Raw genomic sequence first — 11,395 nt, forward strand, 5'->3', positions numbered from 1 at the left:
ATACTGATGAGGATTACGATTTTGGCAACCAAGAATTGACACATGATGGCAGGGTTACAATTCAGTATTTACGACCAGATAGGGTTAGGGCATGTGAAGACTTGAGGTATGAGGACGGGTATGTATTGGAAAGAAGGCGATCGGTTTCTAGCTATCATAGTAGGGAGGTGAAGGAAGCAGTGCGGCGTGAACAACCAGACAAGCATAAGCGTCGTACTGCTGGCAGAATGCAGCTACCGTTACAGTCAGACAAGGTGAACGTTGTTTCTTTCTATTTTACGAACATTCCGCATGATATATCGTATGTAGCTTTGCGTCAAGGATTTGAGGTGTGTGGTATTCTTGAGGACGTATACTTGGCGCGTAAACGAAATGTCAATGGAGGAGCGTTTGGTTTTATGCGTTATGCAAAGGTGAGAGATATCGAGAAACTTTTGAAGGCTGTTAATAACGTGTGGTTTGGGGATTGGAAAGTGGTGGCGAAGGTTGCATCTTTTGACAGGTACAACAACAAGAGGAGAGGTGATAGGGAGTGTGGTGAGGGAGAAAAAAACAGTGAGGGAGATAAAAAAATTAGAGGGAGACAAAAGTGAGGTGGGGAGAGAGAAGGAAGACGAGGGAGTGAGTTCAGATGCTGGTGGGAGGAAAGGGGTTGAGGGAGTTGTGGGGAAGGGAGGAGAGGCGGTTCCGACAGTAGGAGGAGGGGGAGGAGTGATAGAGAAGATGAAGGTTGGTAATGGTGTAGTTGGTACGAAGGAGGGTGTTGAGGAGTCTTCGAAGCTTATACCTAAATATTTCTCAAAGGCAGCAGATGTTTTATGGGCTTCGAAGTGCTTGATTGCAACAGTGGTGAATGGAGAAGCTATCCCAGTGTTGCAAAGACGGATTTATGATGCCGGGTTCGAGAAGCTTGATATAATTCCAATGGGAGCAGACAAGGTTCTATTGCGAAATGAGGATGATAGTGATGTCAGTGCCCTTTTCTCAGAAGCTCCGGATTTTTTTGAAAAATTCTTCTTTAATCCTGTCAAATGGAAGAAAGAGGTGGTTGTCCGTGAAAGAGGTGCATGGGTGAGGATTTATGGGATCCCGTTGCAAGCGTGGAATTTGGATTTTTTCAAATTATGCGTTTATGATTGTGGTCGTTTGTTGAAAGTGGATGAATCGACGTTGGGAAAAATTCGGTTTGATTATGCACGGGTTCTTGTTTCAACCTCTTCTTTGGATTTTATTGATTCGGCTGCTAAGGTAATGGTTGATGGTGTTCTTTATGACTTTAAAATTGTGGAGGAAGGATGGTACTCGTTGGGGGAGGATGCGTGCTTATCGGATGATGAAGAGCCTAAAGAAAACGATGATATGGGGGAGGATAGAAACATTGAGGACTGTAATGCTACTGTTGATGTAGAAAATCTTTTGAATCATTTATCGAATGACTGGCAGAAGGAGCAGCAGGACTCTCAGGCATTGATAGATGCGATAGAAAAAGAAACAGCACAGGCTCATGAAGAATCAGCGGAGCAAACAAGGCAGGAAGCCTCGGGTCCAGCAGTGGTTCCCCTTGTGAATCTTAAAAGTTCCGAAACATTTCTGGATCAGCAAGCAATCAGCAGCGCTCAGTTTGGTAGGAAAGGCAATGTTACCGAATTAAAAAATACATTATTGAGTGATGCGAAGCTGAAAGTGAAGCGGACTTCCTCATGTCCTCCGGGGAGAGTTCATTCTGTGACGGCGGGTCCATGGAGTTTGGCATGGGCAAAACGTCATAAGGATGTGGTTATTGGGAATGGTGCGAATGTGGAGTCAAAGGGCAATAGTACATCATCCACAGGTAATCCACGAGTGTCACGTAAGAAGGGTGGTGGTTATCTTCGTCATTGTGCTGTAAATTTGAAGCGTATTGCAAGGTTATCGGACGAAGACCGGAAGGAAGTTTTACGTGCATTGCGTAAAACGTATAGGCGTCGTAAAGTGGCCTCACATTCTTCAATTGACAAGGTAATATCCAATGATAGCTCTTCTGTTAATGGTTCACATACTTCCGTTAATATTGACTGTATGAATTGGTTGGTTCTTCATGGAAGTAGTAAGGCTAAGTCTGATGATGTTAGAGGACTGGGTAAGGCGGTGGGGTTGAATTTTCAAGGGGATAAGAATAATAGATTTGATGTGTTGTCAGGTGTGGGTAGGAAAAATAATGAGGGAGGTGGGAATCCGAAGTAAGAAGGCGAGTTGGACGGTGGTGGGGTTGGTGAGGGGGTGTGAGCGGTGGTGATGAAAATTATATCTTGGAACGTGAGGGGTTTGGGTGGGTTTGAGAAGAGAAGAGAGGTGAGTCAGATGGTGAAAGAAAAAAATCCGTTTATTTTATGTTTACAAGAGTCGAAGCTGTCAGTTGTAAATGATTTGGTGTGTCAAGCAATTTGGAATGATATTAATGTTGGGTTTTCGTATCAACCTTCGGTTGGTGCATCCGGAGGAATCGTTACTCTTTGGAATAGAAGCGAGGTGGAGGTGTGGACGTCCTTTAATATGGAGCACGTGTTAGGAATACAAGGTCAATTTTTGAAGTCTGGTGAGAAATTTACTCTTCTAAATGTGTATGCTCCGTGTGATTCTCTTCGTCAACAAATTCTTTGGCATAACATTTCCTCTCGGATGACGTTACTTATGGATGAAAATGTTTGTGTGTGTGGAGATTTCAATGTGGTTCGATGTCAGGAGGAAAGAAGAAGTGTGAGAAGCGTTGATATTCAACAAGGTAGCGCTGCTTTCAATAATATGATTGATTCTAATTTTTTTGTCGATTTGCCTCTTAGGGGGCGTCGGTTCACTTGGTATCGTGGTGACGGGAGGTCGATGAGTCGAATCGATCGTTTTTTGCTATCAGAAAAATGGTGTCAGACGTGGCCTAACTGTTTTCAATTGGCTTCGTCCCGAGGACTGTCTGATCATTGTCCTCTCCAGCTGTGTATTGATGTTGCAAATTGGGGGCCTAAACCGGTGCGCATGTTAAAATGTTGGGACAATTTTTCTGGTTATGATTCTTTTGTGCGTGAAACTTGGAATTCTATGAAGTTAGAAGGTTGGGGCGGTTATGTGTTGAAAGAAAAATTAAAGAAGATTAAATTAGCTTTGAAGGAGTGGCATGTGACTCATTATAATAATTTACCAGCTAGAATTTGTTCATTGAAAGATAAAATAGAAGCTCTGGAGGTGAAGGCCGAGTCTTCGATGTTGATGGAGGAGGAAATCGAATTTTTACATGGCTTCTCAGATGAATTGTTTTCGTTATCTCGGATTAATTCTAGTGTCTGTTGGCAACAATCGCGGATGCTTTGGTTACAAGAAGGGGATGCGAATACAAAATTCTTTCATAAAGTTATGTCCAGTAGGACTCGGAGGAATGCTTTACAATTTATTTTTGTGAATGGTGTGTTGATTGAAGGGGTGGATAATGTCCGGGCAGCAGTGTTTAGTCATTTCTCTACGCATTTTCAGGCTTCTGATGTTAACCGTCCAACAATGGAGGGATTGCACTTTAAAACTTTAAATGTTCGTGAAGGTGTCGATTTAATTAAACCTTTTTCTTTGGAGGAGGTAGAGGCGGCAGTTTGGGATTGTGACAGTTTTAAGAGTCCTGGTCCAGATGGTATATCGTTTGGGTTTTTAAAAAAATTTTGGGATATGCTGAAGAATGATGTTATGCGTTTTTTGGTGGAGTTTCATCGGAATGGAAAGTTGACCAAAGGAATTAATAGTACATTTATCGCTCTTATTCCTAAAGTCGATAGTCCACAACATCTTAATGATTTTAGGCCTATTTCTTTGGTTGGCAGCTTGTATAAAATTTTGGCAAAGGTTCTTGCCAACAGACTTCGATCGGTGATTGGTTCTGTTATATCTGACGCTCAATCGGCTTTTATTAAAGGTCGTCAGATTCTCGATGGTATTTTGGTTGCGAATGAGGTTGTGGATGATGCCCGGAAGCGAAAAAAGGATCTGTTGATGTTTAAGGTAGATTTCGAGAAAGCCTATGATTCCATTGATTGGAAGTACTTGGAGGAAGTAATGGTGAAGATGGGTTTTCCACCTTTATGGCGGAAGTGGATTAAAGAATGTGTGGGAACGGCTACGGCTTCAGTGTTAGTTAATGGGTCACCAACCGATGAGTTTCCTTTGGGGAGGGGGTTGAGACAAGGGGATCCCCTTTCACCTTTCTTGTTTCTTTTAGCAGCGGAAGGGTTCAATGTGCTGATGGAATCTTTTTTAGCTAACAATCTGTTTGGTGGATTCAAGGTCGGTACCCAAAATCCGGTGAGAGTTTCTCACCTTCAGTTTGCGGATGACACCCTAATTATATGTGAAAAATCTTGGGCGAATATTCGTGCTTTGCGGGCCATCTTACTACTTTTTGAAGAACTATCTGGTCTAAAGGTGAATTTTTCTAAAAGCCTTCTGGTAGGGATTAATGTTTATGGTTCTTGGTTGTCAGAAGCTGCTTCGGTTTTGAATTGTAAGGTTGGTACTATTCCTTTTATGTATCTTGGGTTGCCTATTGGTGGGAATGCAGGTCGGTTGTCTTTCTGGGAGCCTCTCCTTAATCGTCTGAACTCTAGACTGTCAGGTTGGAAGTCGAAACATTTGTCTCTCGGTGGTCGTTTGGTTTTACTGAAGTCTGTACTATCGTCCCTGCCTGTTTATGCTCTTTCTTTTTTCAAAGCTCCGTCAGGTATTATTTCCTCTATTGAATCTATTTTAAATAATTTTTTTTTGGGGGGGGGGAGTGTAGACCACAGGAAAATTATTTGGGTTGACTGGAAATCTGTTTGTCGGTGTCCGGAGGTGGGAGGTTTGGGGGTTAGGAGAATCAAAGAATTTAATTTAGCGTTATTAGGGAAGTGGTGTTGGCGGGTGTTATTGGAAAAAGATAGTTTGTGGTTTAGGGTGTTGGCGGCGAAGAACGGGTTAGAGGATGGCTATTTGTGTGGTGGGGGCCGTGAGGGGTCTGGTTGGTGGCGGACAATTTCATCCTTGCGGTTTGAGGGGTGGTTTTCTAATAATGTTAGCCGTTCTTTAGGTGATGGTAGTGATACTCGGTTTTGGACAGATGTTTGGGAGGGTGGGGTGTCTTTTCGGGATAGATTTTGTAGGTTGTATGATTTGTCTATGTTGAAAGGGGAAACGGTGGCTGCCATGAGAGATTTAGGTTGGGAGGAAGAGGGTGAGGCATGGAGGTGGAGACGCCGGTTGTTTGTGTGGGAGGAGGAGATGTTAGGGGAACTTAGGCTTTTACTTCAAAATGTCTCTTTTCAGGTTAACAAAAAGGATATGTGGAGGTGGAAGGCGGATTCTTCTTCTTCCTATACGGTCCGAAGTGCTTACAATGTTCTTACGGATCATGATTATGTTGTTGACGCGGTGACAGCTTCTATTTGGCATAAAGACATCCCTTTGAAGGTAGTGCTTTTTGTGTGGCGTTTGTTTCGCGATCGGCTTCCTACGAGGAGTAATCTTTTTAGGCGCAATGTTATAGATATTGATGCACAAAGTTGTGTCGGTGGATGTGGTCTTGTTGAAACATCGACTCACTTATTTTTTCATTGTAATTTCTTTGCATCGGTTTGGTATTTCATTCTTCAATGGCTTGGGATTTCTTCGGCTCTTTGTCAGGATGTAGCTTTGCATTTTGCGCATTTCAGGTCCTTGGGTGGTGTTACTCGATCGTCTCAGTCTATTTTACAGGTTATTTGGTGTGCGACTGTTTGGGAAATTTGGAAGGAAAGGAACAACAGAATCTTTAATGCAAAATTTAGTTCTATTATTCAGGTGGTGGACAGGATTAAATTGCTAACTTATAAGTGGTTGAAGGTGAAGTATGCTACTCTTCCTTTCAACTATCATGGTTGGTGGCTTAGTCCGTTCATGATATTAGGCATAGGCTAATCTTCCTTGTTTCTTTTCTGGTGTAATTTGGGGCTGGTCTATTTTTGTAAATATTGTTGTTATACTTTGTTGACTTTGGTGTTTCTTCCTTAGCACATCTAGTGCTTGGAAGGCCATTGGTGTGTTAATATATTTCATTTTAGTCTCTTCAAAAAAAAAATATATATAAGGATTTTCAAAAATAATTGTGACCAAAAATAGCAAGTGTATCAACATGTCGACAAGTGGTAAACTTTATAAAGTTTGTCCCCACAAAGATTGTTTTATTTCAACGAAATTATCATGATGGTGGTTAGGATTTATGTAACTGGGGGCGGAGGTGAGGGTTTGCATTGCACTTGGCAATATGATTGATTGATTTGATTAACTTAAGAAAGAGAGAGGAAGATTGTTAGGTCATGTCAGATTTCCATCTCTGAATTGTTTAGGTAACTGCAAACTATGAATCCAGTGTGAATTGATTACTTGATTTCAAGACATTTGATCAAAATAACTAAACCAATGTGTTGGTCACTAAATCTCACTAGTACAAAAAACAGTTTTTAAGTCAAGGATATTAAATAGGCTACCATCCACCTGACTTAAAAACTTCATCCGGTGGTAAGTATTAATCAAGGTGGTTTTTAAATAGGCCCACCTGACTTAAAAAAAGATTTTTAATAAATTAAACTAAATTAAAACTAATAAAATAAAAACAAAAATAACGCCAATATTTTGTTAGTAAGCTTGTCCATGTCATGTTAATAGCTTATTTTGTTAGATGAACAATATTTCTCTTATTTTTTATGTTTACATGACGAGACATTGTGGTCCAGAATTATTTTGTAATTTGACATGTACTAGTAAGCACACATTAAGTTTTAGTAAATTAATATTATTGTTTTATACCTTCATTGATCATATGATATTTCATATTATATTCAGTACCATAATCGTGTATAAAAAAAATTAAAATATAGAGAGAATTTAAATGGGGTGAACAGATTTAAATTCAAAGATTTTTGACTCTTGTTAGCCTTTTTTAAATGGTATCAACCGATTTAAATTAAAAGATTTTAGATGGGTTCAACCGATTTAAATTAAACGATTTTAAATCGGGTAAAGGGGGCTGACTTAAAATCAAATACACTTTTTAAATCGGCCACCTATAAATCGGATGTTCACCCGATTTAAAAAGTCATGTTCACCTGATTTAAAAAGTGTTTCTGCACTAGTGTCTCTTCAACGATTACTACTCCCTATTGTCTTAGGTGAGTCCATAACCTATGAAGGTTTAAGAACGCTAAATTCAGTTTACAAGTATCCTTATAATGTGTCTATGCTAAGCAAAAACTTAACAATTATACTAGTTCAACTACCAAAGCTAGGGTTAGGAGTCGCTGGGATTGGATCAATTCATGGGCATTCATAAATGCACAAAAAGCATTAAACACAAGTGTAATTGAATAAAATAGCAAAATTTCCTCTCTCTCTCTCTCTCTCTCTACAAATTCTTCAGATTAATTTTTTTTAAACTATAAACACTTGTAGGATTGGAAATCTAGTTTAACATTTGATATTGTATGAACTGGTTTCTTTCAAGGATCTTGGTTTAGTATCGCGGATCTAAAGCAAAAGTATGAAGGTGCTATTCAATTCCAAATGTAATTATGGGGGTTGTTTCTCAAGGAATCAAGGTTCAAGGGGATTAAAGCTAAGATCACAGCAAATAATATTTCTTAGACGAAAAGATTGAAGGATTGCATGTCAGCTGCAAGATTATTGGGGGATTTGGAGTGGTTAGCTAACATTCAAGGTGAGAAAAACACAAAGGGGGGGGGCGGGGGGGGGGGGGGGGGGGGGGTTTGAATTGTGTTTGGTTTTTAAGGTTTCTTTTTCTGTGCGATAAAACTTGGTCAGAATCTGAGGTATGCAGATTCTGACACAGAGTCAGATTGCAGCAGATAAAATACAGAACATGCAAATAAAGAGATAGAGAAAGAGAAAGCATACACAAAACAATTTTATATTGGTTCCTCCCACAATACAGGAGTAAACCAGTCCCTTTGCACTTCCAAGGGATTGCACTATAATCACTCTGGATTACAAATTGCTCAAGGACTCTTTCAAGAGACTTCTTAATGCTCAAGAACAATTGCAAGAGAATTCTATGCTTAAGCACAACTGCTTAAGACTTCCTGCTCTAGGTCACTACCTAAAGACTCATGTTTGCTTAAGCACACTTGCTTAAAACTTTCCCTTGCTCAATCACAACTGACTGCGACTTCTTAGGTGGTCAAGATTTAAAGAAGAGACTTATATGCTCAAGTACGCAGGCGAGAGACTTTCTAAAATGTTTACACAACTATAAACAAGATAATTTGTTCTTACAATGGATTTAACAATGTTAGTGTAAACTGAACAAATGAATAGACTCCTTAGGATTTCTAAGATATAAACTTGAAGGATAAAATCCTAAGTGTTTTGCACTATTTGATTTGACAGAATAATGGTACAGAAAAATAGCAGAGTCTTGTTACTTCATTTTCATGTCTTCAACTCCTTATATAGGCAGTAAAATGAGAGACGTTGGAGAAGAGTGTCAGCACAAATATAGTTGTTGAGAAGCTTCAATCAAGAATGTTGGCCCTTTGCTTGATATGGATAATTATGTTAAATAGTCATTTGAATTTCCTTTGCTGAAAGAAGAATTATTTGTTGTATTCTATTTGTTCTTGAGGTCCTTTGTCTGTTTGCACACGCAGAATGAAGAAGACAAAAGAACTACTCTATCAGATATTATGATAGAGACAACTCACAGAATAACACAAAGCTTACGTGGATTCTGGGTCCCTCATATCCAAGAACGCCAACCAGCTTCTGAGTCTGATATCCTACACATAATCTGTTTAGACAACTCTCCAACTTATGTGAGGCATCCTTCTTCTAAGGACGTTGACTTCTGATTGACCTTACTTTAGATCTTGTACCATAGTCTTCTAAGCTTCTCTTGTTCCTTCTGATGCTCCTCATATGTTCATTCTTCATGATAGACTCATTCTTAGATTCTACACACTTGAACATATGTTAGTATTCCAATTGTTCTTCAATACTTTGTTATCATCAAAACCCTAGACGACTTGTATGAACCATTCTTGTTCTAAAAAACATAGAAGATCCAAGATTAGTTGGATTCGTAGATTGAAGGAATCTTTGCAATTGACTCTGTAATTTTCAACATACTAGTGGAAGACCGTAGAGATTTTCTATACGAAGAGAGGATGCACCCCACATTAAGGATGATTAGGGGAACCACTATAAATCCGATGTTTTCATCTCCATTCTCTTTATTTATTTAAATTCATAGTTTGATATATAATGCGATATATATATATATATATATATATTAATTTTTGATTAGGTTAATTGATATATGCTAAGTGATTGAACAATTGGAAACTTATATTTGCATTAATAATTTGTAAATCTAATTTGATATCAAATCTTATTGTTTCTTGTATTAACATTTATTTCCATAAGTTTAGGTTTGGTTTGAGATTGAGATTGAATTTGGTTTTGTAACTTACTTGCGTATTAAGTTTGATTGTGCAATAATAATTCAATTGTGAATTCCTTGTTCAAAGTTTAGTTATCTTATTATCATTGTTTGCTTAGTTACATTGAAATAATTGTATAATTTTCAATAGTCAAATTCTATTTTAGGAAAAGTTTTTCAAACTACGTTTTCGAGTAAAGATTTTGAGAGGGAATTTATTCGCCCTTCCTCTAGATTCACATTGTATTCATCATATCAACCAACACCTGACATCAAGAGTCTGATCTCTTTAGTCACATTTTAACCACCAGAAGAGTTGATATCACAAGCAAGGATCCTAAAGGGACGTGCAATAGAGCTCCCATCTTTGACGACAACAATTATCACTATTGGAAGAAATGCATAAGCATGCATATCCAATCAGTTGACATGGATTTGAATAGAGCCATTGTTTGAAGAATTGTCAGTGCATGAAGCTTCCTTTATAAGTTTCTATAAGTTCCCAATGATTTTCATGAGTACTAAAATGCTTTCCCTTGTGTTCAGAGCTTAATGTATCAAAACCAGAACTTTACTTTACAGTCAAAATTTTATTATATAGTCCTGCATACATGAACAAACATTAGAGTGCCAAATGAAGGTGAGAAAAACACAAGAATGAGGGTTGAATTATGTTGACTTTTCTAAGTGTTGACACTGATCAGAGTCTGAAGCTGAGTTTCAGAGTCTGAAACAGAGTTATGAATGCAATGGTGAAATTCAAACACAAAGATAAACATAGTTCAAAATCTTGGAACTATCAGTGGACATCTGATTCCATTCTCTTAACAAAACTCTTAGAACTCTTTTGAAGTGAATTCACCTCGATCGCGGACTCGTTCTCAACCCGTGACTTGACTTTGTTAGCTCCTATCATTTCTTTGACTTTCTTCTTTCTCGGTGATCTCTTTCTTCTTCTTGTGCTTCTCCTCATAAGCTTGCAAAGATCACTAAAGTTGCTTTATTGTCATAGTATCTAAATCTTTGGTTTCCTCACTTGTCATGACAATATGCTCACATTTAGGGATCTAATGACCAGAGTATCTTTGCCATAATTCTCACACCTTCTAACTTCTCACCATTTCTTTTTAATTGGTTTGAGACAACGACGACTCTTGAAAAATATTCAGAAATACACTTTGACTCTTTCATATGTAAGGATTCAAGCCCACCTCTTAAAGTTTGAAGACGTACATTCTTTACTTTGTCTTCTCTTTTGCAGGAGGTTTGAAGCTTCATCCATGCCTCATTCATGGATGTTGCATGAAGAGAGCTTTTTTGTCTCTCTTTCTTGAAGCGTTTAAAATATCTTTTTCGTTTGAGTTAAGGAATCCCCATGTTGTGATTCCTTATAGCCTTTTTGAACAACCTCTGAAACATCATGCGCTCCATGAAGAGCCTTTATTTTGATGCACCAATTATCATAAGTACCCCCTTTAAGAAGTGTAACTTAGAAGGATGCCTCACCATTACCTTCTGTCACAATGGAATAATTTCTTCTCATAACCTAATTAAACTATGATACCACTTTGTTGGAAAAGGATAAGGTTATAGTGAGAACTTTGTGAGGAATTTAGGAGGAGAGAATATCTGAGAGAAAAACTATTTCTATTACTTGAGAGGACACTTTGTCCTTGTTTACTTGCTTGTATTTGCTTCTACTAATTTGGTTTAAAAATGACAAGTCCCTTCTCATAGGCCCCAATGGAGAGTTTTAAACACATCATGAGATAATATTCTCTACACACTTCAAGAGAGTTTTACACACTTCTCTCTTATACATGCATCTAATATATTTTTTTCTCTATAATATTATTATTCGAGTTCTACACCTCTCTAGAACATTCTTTGGACTTCACCATTTATTAGCTAATT

The sequence above is a fragment of the Medicago sativa genome, chromosome 7 (assembly GCF_051527215.1).
Source record: "Medicago sativa cultivar Bolivia chromosome 7, Bolivia_mono, whole genome shotgun sequence".
In the NCBI taxonomy this organism is placed as follows: Eukaryota; Viridiplantae; Streptophyta; class Magnoliopsida; order Fabales; family Fabaceae; genus Medicago; species Medicago sativa.